General features: G+C 42.4%; 1 protein-coding gene across 1 annotated transcript in view; it reads right to left on the bottom strand.

The window, feature by feature from the left end:
* The window catches only part of GFOD1 (Gfo/Idh/MocA-like oxidoreductase domain containing 1), a 72,813-nt gene that overhangs the window by 8,137 nt on the left and 48,136 nt on the right, over nt 1-16,540 (bottom strand). The window lies entirely within an intron of this gene.

Here is a 16,540-nt window from a genome sequence, read left to right as displayed (position 1 = left end):
ATGTAGCTGTGACAATCTGTTCCCTTGTGGAATTGTCCATATGGCACACTGCTTACTGAAGCCTGCATGACAGTCCCCTTTTATCTGGTCATCAAGGTGTGCAACTGGATGCAGTGAAGGCTAAATAATGGGCTTATTACTGATTTCTCCTCCTCAAACACTTCCATTCTGTACTCACACACACATATAGTGACAGAATCTCCAGTTTCCTTCTTAGTTGCATACAGAGACTTTTTTAATGCTTAATGATCAATATTAGGTAAGCTGTGGAACACTCTGGATATAAACTATGACACTAAATATGACCTTTACCTGGAGAGCCTTGGGCTACGGCTGGGCCTGGCACTTAAAAGAGCTGAATTTGGGTCCTTGCTGATGGAGTCCAAATGAATAAATTTACTTGCTAAATCACATTGTATTTTCATTCCTGTTCCCTTCAGGTAGTTTTAAAAGAAAAAAATCTCTTTTTCTTTTAAGAGCTGTTCAGAGTATAAAATTTTACATGTTTTGGAGCTGTTTGGATGAAGTCATATAAGTACAGACAGATGGCAGGGATCTATCTGTGCCCACTTACATGAATATTTAACAGCCTGACTGGAAGAAGAAGAGGGTCACAGTCCAAACATTCAAAAACCAGCTTATCCACACTGCTTACTCCCAGTCTTTGTCTGCTGCTATTTGAGTAGCTGAAACTGCAGGGAGGGAGGGCTGTCATTACTGAAGTGGCAGTCACATCCAGTTAACAGACAAGAAGGGAAAGATCTTTCTTCAACTTGCTCCTATCTACCTTCTCCTTAATCAGATAAGTAGAGAAAAACTCATTTTTCCTCTTAAATTAGCCACGAATCTTCTATTCAGTGCCCATGGTGTCTTCTCTTTTTACTTTTCTCTCTCATCTTTACAGATGGCTATTGGTGACCGAGTTGACATTTTCAATAATGTCAACTAATAGCACCTCTTTACCTGCCCCCGAATAATTTTTTGCTGCATCTGTTTGATACTGGAGAAAACATTCATCCACCTGCCCTATATCCTCTAACTGGTACCTCCAGCTATGCCACTTGATACAAATCACTAATGTAATAATCCTTGAGTTACACGGACTCTTTGCAGAGAGATGTCAGTCTGGCAAATTAGTTAGCAAAATAAGGGAAATCTTAAGACAAAACATCCCCTAAAGTCAAACCTTCCTGATACAGCAATTTTCCCCCAAAGAACCAATATATATTACTCATTATCTGACCTGCTCACCACTGATCCACAAAAGCATCACATTCTGCTCCAGTTCAGCTTGCATCATTCTGCCTCACAGACGCCTGCCACATTTTATCTGAGCTCTGTCCAGGCACTGTGTCTCAAGATATGCAGCTCCACACATGTGCTTGCTAGGAAAAGGATCAGTGTTCATGAGGAATTGCAGCCTGGGGACAATCTTTTTGCTGAGTGTTCCATGCCATGCATGGTGGGGGTTAGTCCTTCGCCATGTGGGACAAGGAATACTTGGGATCATTAACATCTGAGTATGAAATTATGATTATTAATATGAAAGAGAAGCCTATGGATTTTTACATTCCATACATTAGAGAAAAATTGCCAGTGGGATCAGTGTAACTCAGGCATGTGTGCAGAGGAAAGGGAAAAGCCCTAAATATTTATATGGCGACGGGGAGAAATTGAAGCCTTAAAATTACTCCTTCCACCATTTCAACCTTTTCGGAAAGGTTGAAACCTTGTAATTTCAGCAAATCCAAAATGCAAATGTTCTGAGAGACTTTCTGTCTCTGTGCATATGCTGATAATACATGCTATTCTCTCATTCCTGTCAGGGATTTAAACAGCTTTTTGCTTGCTGCCCAGAAAGCTTTTATATGCTATTAAAGCTTGTGCAGTTCATTCAGCATAACACTGCTCAGCACTTGAGTCTGTGTGCACTACAGATCTTTGTCTCCTCCATGGCTGCAAATCTGCAAGCAGCCACATTAGCCTTCTGAAAGTAGGGACAGAACATAAAAGGTTTGCTTAATTCAATTTAGAGAAATACTCTGGTGTGGTTATGCCACCAGAATGAGAAAAAGGCAGATCAAAACACCATTTTTCTGCTCTCTTCCCTCTGCTCCCTTCTCAAAAGGAGAAGGAAGAAAAGGAACCTTCCCTTTGAGCCATTCTCTATAGCAGCATCAGCCAGAACAGAGAGCAGAGTGCAAGGAAAATCTCCCTTCCCAACACGAAATCTCATGGAATGGCGTGCTCTGACTGCAGGTGCTGCAGGGGGCTTCTCTGGGAACTGACGCCCTTCTTCTCTAGTCTGCGGCTGTGGACTAATCCTCTCCACTTTTGGACAGGACTCTAGCAAAGGATGAATTGTTACTGTTTGTCATTCTACCAGCGTGTTTTGCTGTTTCATGTCTTTGAAAATTGCACCACATCAGACAGCAAAAACTCCATTAACTACATAAAAGCAGGGAAACGCAGCCAGCTTGTTTCAGCAAGAAAGTGAAATATATCTGTCCATGCTGATAAGCAACACAGTTGGATAAATCTCATCCTATGAAAGAATACACACCCCTTCCACCTGCATCAAGAAATCTGGTATACAGTGCTACAATTCACAACCAGGCAACTAATGAGCGTTGGTTTCTTGACTTCTCAGGCAAAATGACAAACATTTTAAATACATGTCCATCTTTTGAGGGCTCCACACAGGCTTCATTCCAGCCTCCCATCTTGGCTCTGCTCTAGAGAGCGGCGCCAGCGTTGGGGAAGACTTACTCCTGGCCAGCCCAAGTCCAAAGCTGAAGGTGGGGAACACATCTCCTAGCAAGGCTCGTGAAGTGCATCCCCCAAGTCAAACCTTAACAACTTAGGTACCAGTCTGCCTTTTTTAAAGAAGATTATTGAAGAACACTCTTCTTCTCTGAAGAAGCAGATGTCTAACCAACTCTATAGAAGCAGCTGAGCAATTAGAAAAAAAATTGTCTGGGCTACCATTCAAGTGAAGATCTCTCTGGAGAGCTTTATGTTGGAAAGTCAAATCATAACCATGCTCTAATGGCTTGTCACCCACCTAACAGTATTTAATTCTCTCAGGAAGCCATGTGATTTATTTGCAATCCTCAGTCTTCATTTTTAAAAAAGGAAGTCCTTGTGAACTGGAGATAAGCCCAGAAGTGAGAGGCGAGTAGATACAGTCCAGGGTATTTACATTTTTTTCCATGTAAGTGCAGGGAAAGAGTGAGGAGCTACAGTAAGAATTTAACTACTGACTCTGCAGTTCCTGGAATTTGCATCTCTTCATTCTACAGACAAAGCTCCTTTCAAGCTCCTTCGCTACCAGCAGCCCAAGTTTCTTTGTCCTGTATCATCCCTGTGCTGCACAGCTGAAAACGAGCAGAACTCAAAGCACAGGGAAGGTAGAATGGCTGTAACCAGCACAGGAATCATCAATTCTGAAACCTTTAACATCAGCTTTTTCTCCCCATCTGCTCTGATTGTTTCAAACAAGGAGACAAATATTTTCACATTAAAAAACTCCAACTAATTAAAAAAACAAGTGTCTGTCTCTGAGCTGAAGTATGACTAGTCCTCTATATGTTCTGCTTAAAACATGAGGCCCCAATACAGTATTTTCTCTTCTTCCTATTCACAAGAAAATAAAAATGGCTCTATTTGGAGTCTGGGCATATAATCAAATCCTTCACTGGCACCAGAAAGATTCATTAGTTAGCAATTGCGACCTATTCCTCTTTGTCAGGATGGAGGAGTGAGAGAGAGAGAAATAAAAAACAAGGTTTTGGTGAACTGAGCTAAGTTTGTCACCAGAAAAAAAAAAAAGATAAAATCTTTCTAAAAGCAAAGAGAAACTGTCAACATTCAAAGGACAGTCTGAGGGTTTCAGAAAATACTGGAGTGGTGAAAAGAGCACACTTACCAGGTTATTTCAAATGGATGACTTAAACTTACTACAGTTTTTCAAACACTTTTTTTAAAAAAAAGAAACTAATACAAAACTATACTCCAAATGGTAATAATCCACATTATCATTAATAAGCATACAATAAATAAATACATGCAAGTTTTTCTTCTCAGATTTTCACCATTGCAACTGCTCTTGCTGCCTTTGGATCCTATGCACAATCAGAGGAAGACCTTTCCCTGGGAGTTTATCGAAAACCATGGTCAAAACAAATGGCCTAAATCAAAATACACTATTTCTCATTTAAATAATTTATGGCCAGCAGTTTGTTCTTCTGCATATATGTACACACATTGTCAACTCTGGAGCTGTGCACAGAAACCATCTTAGAAACTAAGTAAGGCACCTGGAGCCAGCCTGTGGTTCCCTACAGCTAAACTGATCTTTGACGCAAACTGTGTATCAGTAGAGAGAGCTGCTGTGTATTTTACCTAACAATGACCTCGGATATCCTCACAGTTATTTGAAGCATTTGCAAAAAATACAACATTTGGAGGCTTAATTTTGCCAGGACCTGTAAAAAACTTTCTCAGTTATCTTATCAACTCATTCCAATATTTAAACAGTCTGAAGAAAATCAGAGGCTGGTAATGAAGTTCTCTTTTCTTTTCAAGTTCATCACTCCCTGGAAAACCCAGAAGACTGTTTAAGAGATCTGAGCTGCAACCATACTAAACCATTGATTACAAAGGAGACACACAGACCTAAAAGAAAGTGACATTATTTCTTCTGTTTCAAAAGTGTCTTCCTTTGGCTCTGTTAACACAGAACTGCTGTAAGGACAGGAGGGATATTGTGCCCATTGATACAAAGCTCATCTGCATGTTGGAGCAGTGGAAAAGGACTGGCACAATGAGCATCAGGAGGACCCAGGTGAAGTCCATAGTCCTTCTTCCCTCCTGGTGCTCCCTAAGGAATCCAAGGCAGCCACTGGAGTCACTCCAGATGAGCAAGCATCAGTAGAAATCCAGCAGAGAAAAGCAGGAAGGTGGCTGAGTAAATGAAGAAAGGAGAGGGAGCTGGAAGTAAAAAACACTCCCAAGGTGGAAAGAAAGGCACTGCAAGGGTCTGGTGCAAAAACCCAGAGGTGCTCCTGCCACTCCAGGAGCTGCACAGCCAGCCCTAATGGTAACATCCCCACTGTCTGGAGGCTCATCCTGAAAGGATCACCTGAGTCCAATTTTTTGTGTGCCCTGCTAACATCTTTTCTACAAAAGAAATAAATAATGGAGGAGAAAGAAATAGATTTCAGAGAAAATTAGCACCCTTCTCTACCCAAAGACTGGACAGGAAGAAGGGACAATTAAAAAAAAGTATCTGAGTTAAAGTTTGATATGTGTAAGAATTAAGCTGCCCAACAGTACATTAGCCTAGAGCAATGCAATACAGGGACAGGCTGTTCTATGGGACTGGTACTATTTTGTGATGCATTACATGTGGAGATGTGTGAATCACATATCACACATACTGCACAGTGGCTAAAAGCTTTTGAATCCCTCACAAAATAAGAGATATGCAGGAAGAGTGGAAAACTGGATAGAAGGCTGCTCTGTTCTGGGAAATGAGAAATGATGTCTGGGCCATCTCAAAAAAACAATCACTCAGGTGATTTGAAAACCTTTTCACATGGGAGTAGGAATTTTATTAATGTGTAGATATGTCTCTGCTCTTATGAGATGCTGCTGCCATCCATCTTGTGATATAGTAATGATCATAGTAACAATAACAACAATAGTTACATTTATTGTATTTGGTGCATGATCTGTCATTCAGTTCTTGAGTGGCATGAAAAGAAGTGCATAAAATACATTTATTTCAATCAGTATATCTGCCAGGGAAAATTGATAGCATGACAATGTTTCTTCGAAGAAACCTTATTTAAGAAACCTTTTGACAAGGAAATAAATCAGGATGATGAATGCCTAACAAGATTGGCTTCAGTCACAGCCCTAACATTGGCCAAGACAATCTTTGTTAATCACAGATATGCATATCTGTTGCAAAAAATCAAGTTACTACAACATAGTGAGTCACAGCTCACAATCTGATTTGTATTAACAGGCCATGTGTGTATTCCTAGTCTGCTGCAAGTGTGAAGGAAAATAACAGTGACTGGAGGAATGTGTTTTCCTTTGGGACTGGAACAGACAGCAAATGAACAGAGGCAGGAATACACTGCCCTGCTGATGAGCAGCAGCTCATTTGTCCCCAGCAAACCAGTGGCTAGCAGAGATTTTACAAGCCCTACGCCTCTTCCTCTGCATCAAAATATTATCAAGTTAAAGAACATATGCCCTGTTAAATTCTACAGTCAACAGGGACAAATTGTACTTCACAACTATTAGATGAGAAATATCTCCACAGTAAAAACACACATACCTGAACTGTACACCCCTAAAGCCAGGCCCTCAGTTCATTTATGGCTATGGTCCATCACATCGATTCAAGTTTTTAGGCTGGTGTATCCTCACTGATAGAACTTATATTTCACACAACTCCTTTGAAAACAAAACTTTAACATTCAAATACACCGGGGGAAAAAAAGCAGTTTGTGTCTCTGCCTTGGCTGCCCTGTAGTCATAGGCTAAATCAAACTTCACAAGTGTATGCATGATGAGACAAAAACCTGCAAGGGCAGGTTGCTGCTGGTGGCACATGAGCACCATCTGCAGCGACAGTTTAGGTGTCACTCACTAAGGAGACACACACAGCTCACACATGCAGGGCCACAGCTGCAATCAGGCTCTAGAGCTAAGAGGGTTACCATGAGCTGGGAGCTCACACCAGTGATTGCAGCGGGGCTAGTGGTCTGTAACACCTTCCAACAAACAGAAAAACAAAAAACTGCTTTGTCTTGGAAAAAAATAAAAAAGAAAAAAGAAAAAAAAGCTATGCTGGGCTCTTTTTTGGACAGAGTTCCTGAGGTATGGTGCCTAGGCTGGGACTAGGCTGGGAAAATAGCCCTGCTGACTCCAAAAGGATTATAATGATGCCTGCAGGTAAGGAAGTGCCACCTAAGCAGAACCAGGACAGTTCATCAGAATGAGGGAAGACTGTAATGATGATATCAATTTTCATTATGTACTAATATCATATTAATTTTATTTGCATGGAGGTAGTTATTAGGGTTTATGGACTGGGGCCATGTCTGTGCATGTATTACAGCAGATATAAATGTTGCTGTAGCAGTGTTCATGGCATTTGAAATAGATGCATTTCTTCTGTGCCTGACACTGGACTCACATTTGCTTCATAGGAAAGCTTCAGGTAATCCTGCAAGGAGCAGGGATTTGGACTCAATGTTCCTTTCAACTTAGAGATATTCTAGATTCCATGATATAGAACTTCTTCTGCAAAGACCACATGTGCTGACTTGAAGGTAACTTTCCTAGTAAGTCCGTATACATTTCTGAGTGTTTATTCTGTTACTTTGGCCAGTTGGGGCCTTTGATTTGGCACTATGAAGTTTCTGCATCACTCAATCCATTGGCAATGTGCTTCACAGCAAGCTAAGCAAGCAAGACCTGCATTCCTGTGTATGCCAGCGCACTTTGCAAGGCAAAGCAAAATTCTCTAACCCTTTCTTAACACAGGGTAGAGCTTGATTCCTTGTTTATAGCCCACCTGACATGTCATTCTCATCTCTTCTATGCAGGCACTTATGCAAATAACAGCACTGGAGCCTGAAATAAATGAAGTTCTTAGTAATTTTTTAACTACTTAAAACCTTTAACTGCTGGGAAATCTAGAGAAGGTGCAAATACACCTTGACAAACCAGCTACTTGTGCACACCACAGGGAAATGCTTCAGGGGTCTCAGCTTGAGATTATCTGCTCAGGCATCTGAAACATGCTCAGACTTACATTCCCTGAGCCCTGCTTGGATGCTTTCCATGCTCTCATACTGCTTGCGAAAAAGTATATTGGACAAACCATGCTGGCTTTCCCAAATTTCTGTTTGATTTTTTATCTTCAAATCCCCATCAAAACAGCATCATCACATCCCTGCTGAGTACTTCCCCATACAGGGAAAAAAAATCAAGACCTGCACAAAGTATTCAGATAGGCTGAGAAAAAAAATCTCCCAGACAATCTACTTAGACCTTATTCAAGCAAACACTCATTGATTTCAAGGGGATTTTAATTGTTTTAGGACTAAACTGAATTTAGGACTCAGTGTAAATCTCTGTGTTTGGTCATTTATTTCTCCCAACTACTCTCATTTCCTTTATTCAGCTTCTAGTGCAAGATGCATGTCATCAGTCCAGTATATTATAATACCTTTCTCTTCCTCAGAAAAGAAGTCACAGAGCAATCACAGTCTATGATCAATCTCTATTCTCCTGAGGCATTGTTATCTGTATTTAAACATGTTTCTTTTTGTTTTGGCTGACAACAACTAAATGCCTAGCTGTTGTAAAGGCTTTGGGAGGATTAGGAAATCAGGCGGTTCAATTTTCTTTCGGCTTGCTTTTCCATCACAGAATTGTCTGCGCTTCCTGAGTCAGAGAAATTTATGACTGTTAATTAATTTTCTTTATATTTCTCTTGTCTACCCTTTCTACCCCATTAAAACTAGCAAGCTGTAATCTGGTACTAAATAAAAAACTGACAAAATATAAACATCAGACTACAGCTGGTGAGTAGTTAATGCACTCATTTGTACAGGATCCATGAAGCTTTACAAACATGAAAAATTACATCTCGCCAGCCAAGTGACAGGGACAGTGGAAAAAAAACCCACTGTCCCTACAAGTAGCAGTGTCAGATCCCTATCTGCATCTCCCATGCCATCACTATGCAGAGCGGCACCAGTACTCCCCCTGCACTTCATACTTCAGGATTTTCTTCAATAAACATCCAGCCACACAATCTCTTTGCAGGAGAAGCACTGAAGTTTCCAGTATGCTCCCTTCTATGTGATAACTGTATGAAGCATCAGCTTCACTACCCACTTAGCCCAGACCCTACTGCAAATGTTTTTCCTAATCTTATCTCTCTGCAATATTTTCAGCTGGGGTATTTCTACTTCTTTTCCTGCCCAGTGAAGTCTGAAGGACTGCTGTGCTGAAAAAAATGTGTGTCACCCCTGCAGTGCTGGATGAATGGAGCATGCACTTGACCTAATTTTCTGATATGAGTGGTTAAAATAAATTCTAAGATCATCACTCATGTTCCCAAATACTGAATTGACTACAGATACCAAAGCACCCAGCTATGGACAGGGACACACTAACATAACTGGGCTCACAAACAAAGACTGTGAAGACTTTGAAGACTGTGCCCACAAACAAAATTTTGACTTCAGTACAGAAGCACATAGCCACAGACACATGCCAAGGAGCAGGAGAGTTCCTTTCACACACAGACAAGTACATGGCAGGTGGAGGTGAGCAGTGCCATTTCATTCAGTAGTGAGTGCACAAACACCCTGTGTGTCCCTGTGTGCACCCTGTGGTCACATTTTCTCTTCCACATATGCAGCTGCAAAAGTTGAAAACATCTATTTATAATCACTAGGCAAACCCTACTAGAGCGTGTAAGGCTGTGCCTAGCAGTGGAACTGGATTTTCCAGCATGTAAGGCAGGAATGGACAAACACTGGCTTCACAATGCATCTGGGAGAGAATGTTCTGTCAGTGGTTTCCTACTCCTTGTGTCAGTCAGCAGGTCCCCTCTCTGCTCACTGAGGGGCAGCAGCAGCAGAGCTGGAGAGGCTGGCATGACTGCTCTGCCCTCAGGAAAGGCTGCACAGAGAGGAAAAGCTGTGCCACAAATGGTGTCATGATGAAACCATGCAGTTGGTCCAACCTCCCCAACCTCACCCAGAGGGCTCAAGGCTGCCTTTCCCATCTGTTTATCTGTGGTGTGTCCCTTCCCCAGGACCTGGGAGACTACAAAACCATACACAAAACCATGGACAATATTCTCCCACCTGCCTAGCTCATCAGAGTTTGCCTAAGCCTATTTATTGGTGAGCCCATGGCATGGATTCTTCAGGGCTTCTCATTTCCTCTTCACAGTCTAAGTTAGTCCTCTGCCCAAACCAGAGATGGTTTTTATGTCTTGCCAACAACATCAAGGATCAGGACCACAGAACACACAGGCTAAGAAAATAAGGTAGCTTGGCCTATGCAAGAAAAATCAAGCCAGCTAAATTAAAATCCTTTTCCTGGGACCCTTTCAAGACAAAATGCATTCTCACTGACTTCTCCGAGTCAGTGTTGAGTAGTGCAGTTCTACCCTACCCATAACCAAACTGGGTTCCTTCAGTCCAGCCCCACTCCCATTTTGAAGTTAGTGAGAATTCTGGTAACAGAGTTTTCCAGAGAGCTGGCATCAGGCCTTTGCCAATTTGAAGCCAAATTTACTTCAGCTGTAATCCCATTAATTAAAGCAGTCACACTGGCCATTGGTCAGGCTCTTCGAGCAACGTGGCCAATAGAACAGTGAACAGATGACAAGCAAATGAGGATTTAAACTAACTGTACTTTTGTTAACTTCTCATCCAACAGTATTTTATGATTCTCAGGTCCTTAGAGAAACTTCTAAATAAATTATTAAGTGCTCCCCTCAAGGCAGTCATCTTAGAGTTGGTGTACTTTCTTGGGTAGTATTTTATATTCCTGTCAGTGAGCGCTAAGTGCCGCTAAAGAGGAGCCATAAACCCATTCTGAAAAGCAGCAGCAAGAATGAATCAAATGAATCAGCAATTCTGACGATGTGAGACGCTGACATCATGCTTCCCTGGCTCCAGCCCTGGGTCCATAAGAACAATGGAGGTCTGATTAATTACTCCCCAGGCTGCAGAGCTCACACAAGAGCCAAGGACTCAGCAGCAGCCCAAGCAGCTGACTCAGAGAGCAGTAACTCATCGGGTGCAATCTGCCTGGATGCCAGATTGTCCTGCCTGCAGTCAAGCTGCAAACTAACCCTCCCAAAAGGGTTTTTGGAAAATGCCATTCACACTCACACGGGCTAAGTGTGCACCAGACAAGATGCAGCTATGGTACAGTAGCAGCTGAATATTTTATTATGCTTTTCCACCTGCTCTTGAAGGACACTGGGAATCTTTCCCCACCACTGAAAAACTGCTGGAAAACACTGAAACATTTCCCCATTATGCTCATCAGGCTGGATATAGTTAATTATGGCAGCCCAATCTGCTGTGTTCTTCATCAGCCCAAATACCTGATTTTGTTGCATTTACACTGTAATTCCAGGACCCTCTTGTGCCAGGTGTTCCACAAATGTGCAATGGAAAATGAGCCCCTATTCACAGCAGGCTTTGTTTTATCATTTGCACCCTGGATACCTGGGCTGGAAAGACGGGTCAACATGGGCAGTTCCTCTCTCTGCGCCCACCTACTGCTGTGGCAGAAGTGCAGCCCAGGCTGCCTTACTTTATGCTGTTCTGAGCTCACTGCAAAGCTGTGTTCGGACTTCATCCCTTTGAAGCCCCAGGAGAACCTAAAGTAATATTCCAGGGGTAGAAACTTCAAGGGTAGAGCTCTCCTGCACTTGACCTGTGCCACAGTGGGTGAAAGAAATGTAATTTTTATCCACCTGTACTGTTGCCAGTACATATCTGATTCAATGGAGAATAAAACACCTGTAAAGTAGGTCAGCAATTCTTAGACAGCACTTGCACTTGTGTTTCCTTTCAGAAGCTGCACAACACACTGATCTCCAAGGGAAGGGAGGGCACAAAGGATGAGGCATTTTCAAGGGAATAAGAATTGCTTTATTTCTGAACAGGAGTATGCAGCTAGAATCCCAAAGGTCTTCAATTGCTCTGTTTTTCAGTCACAGATTTGGCTCAGATTCCCACACAAAACAACCCTAGAAAGCGTATTTTTCAACCCAATAACACTGTTTTCCCCAAATATATGCTATTTTCTACCTGTAGACCCTACAAGAGAAGAATGAGCAAGGACTTGTGAGGAGAAATCTCACAGTGGGCACAGAGAGTTTTCAATTTAAGTTCTATTGAGATGCTAACTCTGATCTCACAGAGCACCTCTTCACTCAAACATGGCAACCCAGGAGGTGCTGGGCTGGGATGCCAGAAAGAAGCTTAGGCTAATTAATTGCATTTCTTTTTCTGACTGCAGTGTTTTCCTGCCCTGCTGGATACTCAGAGGCCAGCACTGGTTCCTCTGATTAACAGTATCTCATCATGAATTCAAAGGAAAAGCTGCAGGCTAAAGAAAACTGGATTTTTGTTAGCAAGGATTTGCTCTTGGCAAATAATTATAATTGCCAGTGTTAAAAGGAGATAGTGAATTAACTACAGCAGACATGAAAAATAAATTTGGGAAAAAGCTTTCAATAATTACAGTGCATATGTCAAATGGAAATTATGCCAATTTGCATATATCTGCAGTCACATTATACAATATCTCAAGTGGCTTCATGGTAACAAGCTTGTATATTTAAAATCATTTAATATAGCCCAGGGTTTTAATAGCCCAAAAGACACTTCAATAAGTACAGACCAAAAGTTATCCTGGAATTCTCTGGGTTTTTATGCCCCAACTATATAGAGTTCATTATTATTTCATAACCATTCATTAAGAAATTTACCATCCCTACCCCCAAGTACACACATGGTTTTCCTGATTAAAAGCATGTTATAGTTTTTTGGTTCATTTCAATAGGTCATCATTATTCCAGTATAACTGGCCACGTGGGAAGCCACACTACTACAACTCTCTATATAAAACATCATGTCCCACATCTTACACCAGGGCGAATTTCCAGGCAGGACAGAGAGTGCACTGGGAGCTCTGCATTATTTGTCATGTGCTTCAGTCTGAAGTTTCCAGTCAGAAACCTGAACACGAGTGTGTGTGGGTGGATTTGGACAAGAGCCTTGCTCTGGACTCTGGCCAAGGATCACACACTCATAGGCCATGGGAGAGGATCCTCCTGAACAGCCTCAGAAGGGTGCCACATGTGTCTGGGAGTTCATTCCAAATCCATCTGCTTGTTGCTGCTTAGGAATGGGAGAAATTTATTAAAACCACTCTCTTTATTTTCCCTTTCATTTATGACACCAGTCTATGTAATCTCAAACTGGGAATCCCCACATCCCAAGAAAAACCACTCCCTAGGACATTTGGGAGATAGATTTTTGACCCTTCAGTGTCATTACTTCTTTTGCATCTGCACTCAGCACAGAAAACACTGAGAGTCAGATTATCCCTTTGGAGGAACAAGGATAACTAACAGGTAATCACAGTATTTTTGAAAGTTGCCACCAGTCACTTGTGGTCCACTCACAGATCTCAAAGCACTCAACAAAGCCAAGCAGGTATCACCCTCACACTGCAAAGACAGAGGAAAGAGAAGTCAGGAAGTTTGATGATTTCTCCTGGTACAGATAGTGGCCAAAGCAGTAATCTTACCTATCTAACCCCTTCCTCACTAGTATCCTTTCTGCATCTGCAGAAATTACACCATCCTTTTAGCTTTTCCATCCAATTTTGCCATGGTTTACTCTTTTCTTTAAAAAAGCACCATATCTGCTCTTCAAAGATTGTTGGAATATCTCAACTTCAGCTGAAAGTGAAACGACCAAACCTCAGCTGTAGGAGTGTTGGTTGGACTGTCTCAGGGCAGAGATTTTTTTGTGTAGCAAAACTGCCAGGTGTTGCAGACATTTTTTCATAGAAATCCTTTCTTTGGGATTTGTGTATCTTCTGGGAAGCAGCGGCCCCAGAGGAAAATGTAAACAATGATTATCAGCTGCTGTGGAATGCAATGGGATGCACCTGTGATTGGTTCATGTTCCATGTGTACAATTGGGGGCCAATCACAGGAGCAAGCTCGGGGAAAGATTCCCTGGATACAGAACTTTGTTATTCATTCTTTCTATTCTATTCTTAGCTTAGCAGCCTTTGCAACTTCTCTTCATATTCTTTTTAGTATAGTTATAATATATTATATATCTTATATCAATAAATCCAGCCTTCTGATCAAGAAACAAGATTCTCATCCTTCTCTCACCATGGAGACCTCCTCAGGTCACTGTAATAGCCAGGCTCTTGTTTTCCTCCTTTCACACACTTGAAAATGGGTGCCTTGCAGACAGGGCAAAATACCAGCTTTAGGCTAGATTCATCCCTGGGCAAAAGTACCATCTTTAGGCTAGATTCACTCCTGGGCATTTTCCAACAGGTAGAGAAAAATGAGAAGGGTGCTGAGACAAAAGCACTCCCTAAAATCATGGCAGGAACAGCACCTGGCTGTGGTTATACCCATCAGCAGCAATAGGCGCACATGGAAAGATGCCACTCAGTCATACAAGCTCTGCAGAAAGCTAAGCTAAGGGTTAATATTTACTCCATCTAACCAGAAATGAATAGAGTGCCAAATCTGGGAAAGGATCATTTCTCCACAGGCAGCTCACTGCCTGCGGAGACTCACCCCCATGACTCAGTGCAGCAAGAGGGGGATGCCAAAACAACTATTTGTGATTTCTCAGGAGGAAAGCCTGGTCTGACTGCAGCACTGCAGGGCACTTGATGCCTCAGAGGAACTACTGCAGTAATGTGCTCTTCCTCCAAGCCCAAATTCATCTCAGTAATGGCCAACTGCATGTCATTAGGCCTGACAAAAAGGTGGTGGCCTGGGTGAAATGAGAGGCTCGCCTTGCCTTCAGCTGCCAGTCATGAAGTGTTACTGTCACCAGAACCATTCTTGACAAGACCAGCAAGTCCCCTCAGGGCCCTTCCAGCAGGATGGGCAAAAGCAGAGGCCAGCAGCCAGCCTCAAACTCCAGGCACATGCTGGATGCTCACATCTCCATACCCTGCACCAGAGGCTGTCCTCATCACAAGTATTTTAGTTTTCCAGGTTTATTCAGGCTATAAGCTTTTTACAAGTAGCAGCATGTGCTGAAGAGGTGTTCCTATTGCAGCAGCAAGCATGTCCTACCAAACGCTGCCTTGTCCCACACTCCTGTGTGTTTCTGTCAGGGACATTACAACAGCTGCATCTGCCCTGAGGCAGAAGGCAAGGGAAGTGCCCAAACAAGTCAAAGTTAGTTTCCCATGGCACGGACACCTCAGCTGTTTTACTGAACACATCCTTACCTTCCAAGGGCACGTCGGCACAAGGTGTACACAGAATGTATGTACCCCTTCCTTCCCTTTCTTGGAGGAAGCATCTGCACACAGGCCTCCTATTTTCTTAAGGATGATTTAGGAATGTATGGGCAAGGTCAGACAGACCTTGTGGTCTATCTGTGGCTGGATGAGTCTTTGCCACAGGGAAATACAGCTGACGTACCTTGGCACAGCACCGCTACCTTGGGAGAGACATGACTTACTGGATCTGAGAGTGTCCTGCTGCCAGGGCTGAGGAGTGCTGCAACAGAGGCTGTAGCAAACTGCTCACATCTCCAGAAACTCCAGAGTACCAGGAGACAACATATTGCTCAGTCTTTAAAGATTTCTTGTATGTGCTGCAAAAATCCTACATGAATTTTGTAAGCTGCCTGCATATTTAGACTACTTAAGTGAGGTTTTTGTTCACTGCAACTGTGCAGCTTGTATTTGTCCTTGAGGCTTGACAGGACATAAAATGTGGCAACATGCTGGAACAGCCTCTCTCTGCTTGCAAGCTGTTTTGCACTACAGCAGCACATTTGACAGAGGAGTTTTCCAGTTGTAGGGGATGTCATCACAGCAATACAAGCTGCTTTACCTTGGACAAGCCTTAACAATACTGTTATGCAATAGGTGTGGCTTTCCTTTAAAAAATTATTTTTAATGCTACAATATTCAAAGGTGAACAAAGCACACACTTATGCTGATGCCAGTGTTTTCACAATACAGCAGGTTTCAGTTGGCTCAGTGACACCAGAAAGGAACTGGGCTTCACAGAAATTTGGATGGCTCCCTTCTGAGTCACATTCAGTTGGATTATCCTTTTGAAAAAATTTGTGGTGTTTGTTTGCAACAAAACTAGCCCTTCTAAGTCTACAGAGTGTATTTTGCTCTCCAACTGTATGGTTCATAGCTTCTGTTGTTGTCATCTTTGGTTTGGCTCATCTAAAATTGTCCTTTCCACTGAGAGAATTGACAAAACACAGAAATCTGGTCACCTGTTCACACAATATTGTGCTGAGGGGAAGCAATGCCATATCCCAGCTCATCTCTCGCTCTTCTGCTTCTATGTCAGAAAAGACTCTAGTGCACCCCTTCATTTCCAGAAAGCCAACATTCCCAGTGTGCATGCTCACTGTGTTACTGAGGAGTTCTCACGGCCATGCAAATAACCCTGCAAGGCACCACAAGCAGTGAACACATCCCCACAAAGTATCAGGCTGCAACACGCCTTCATTCACCCACATCTGGTCCTTAGTTGAGTCAGCTGCCCAGAACATCTGAGGGTAGGCAATGAAACATTAGTTTCAGAGAAGGGAATAAGGCAAGAAAGAAGTTGGCTTTCTGATTTCTGGCATTATTGTATGAAGCTAGGAAAAAAAGTGACAATACTACACAAAATAGAGAAAGTGAAGAAAGGATTGACTAGAGAGAAGTAGAAGTTTAATAACAC

The sequence above is a fragment of the Ammospiza caudacuta genome, chromosome 1 (genome assembly GCF_027887145.1).
Source record: "Ammospiza caudacuta isolate bAmmCau1 chromosome 1, bAmmCau1.pri, whole genome shotgun sequence".
NCBI classification, from domain to species: domain Eukaryota; kingdom Metazoa; phylum Chordata; class Aves; order Passeriformes; family Passerellidae; genus Ammospiza; species Ammospiza caudacuta.
Note: the sequence above shows the minus strand (reverse complement) of the source record. Positions and strands in the feature narration are given on the sequence as shown.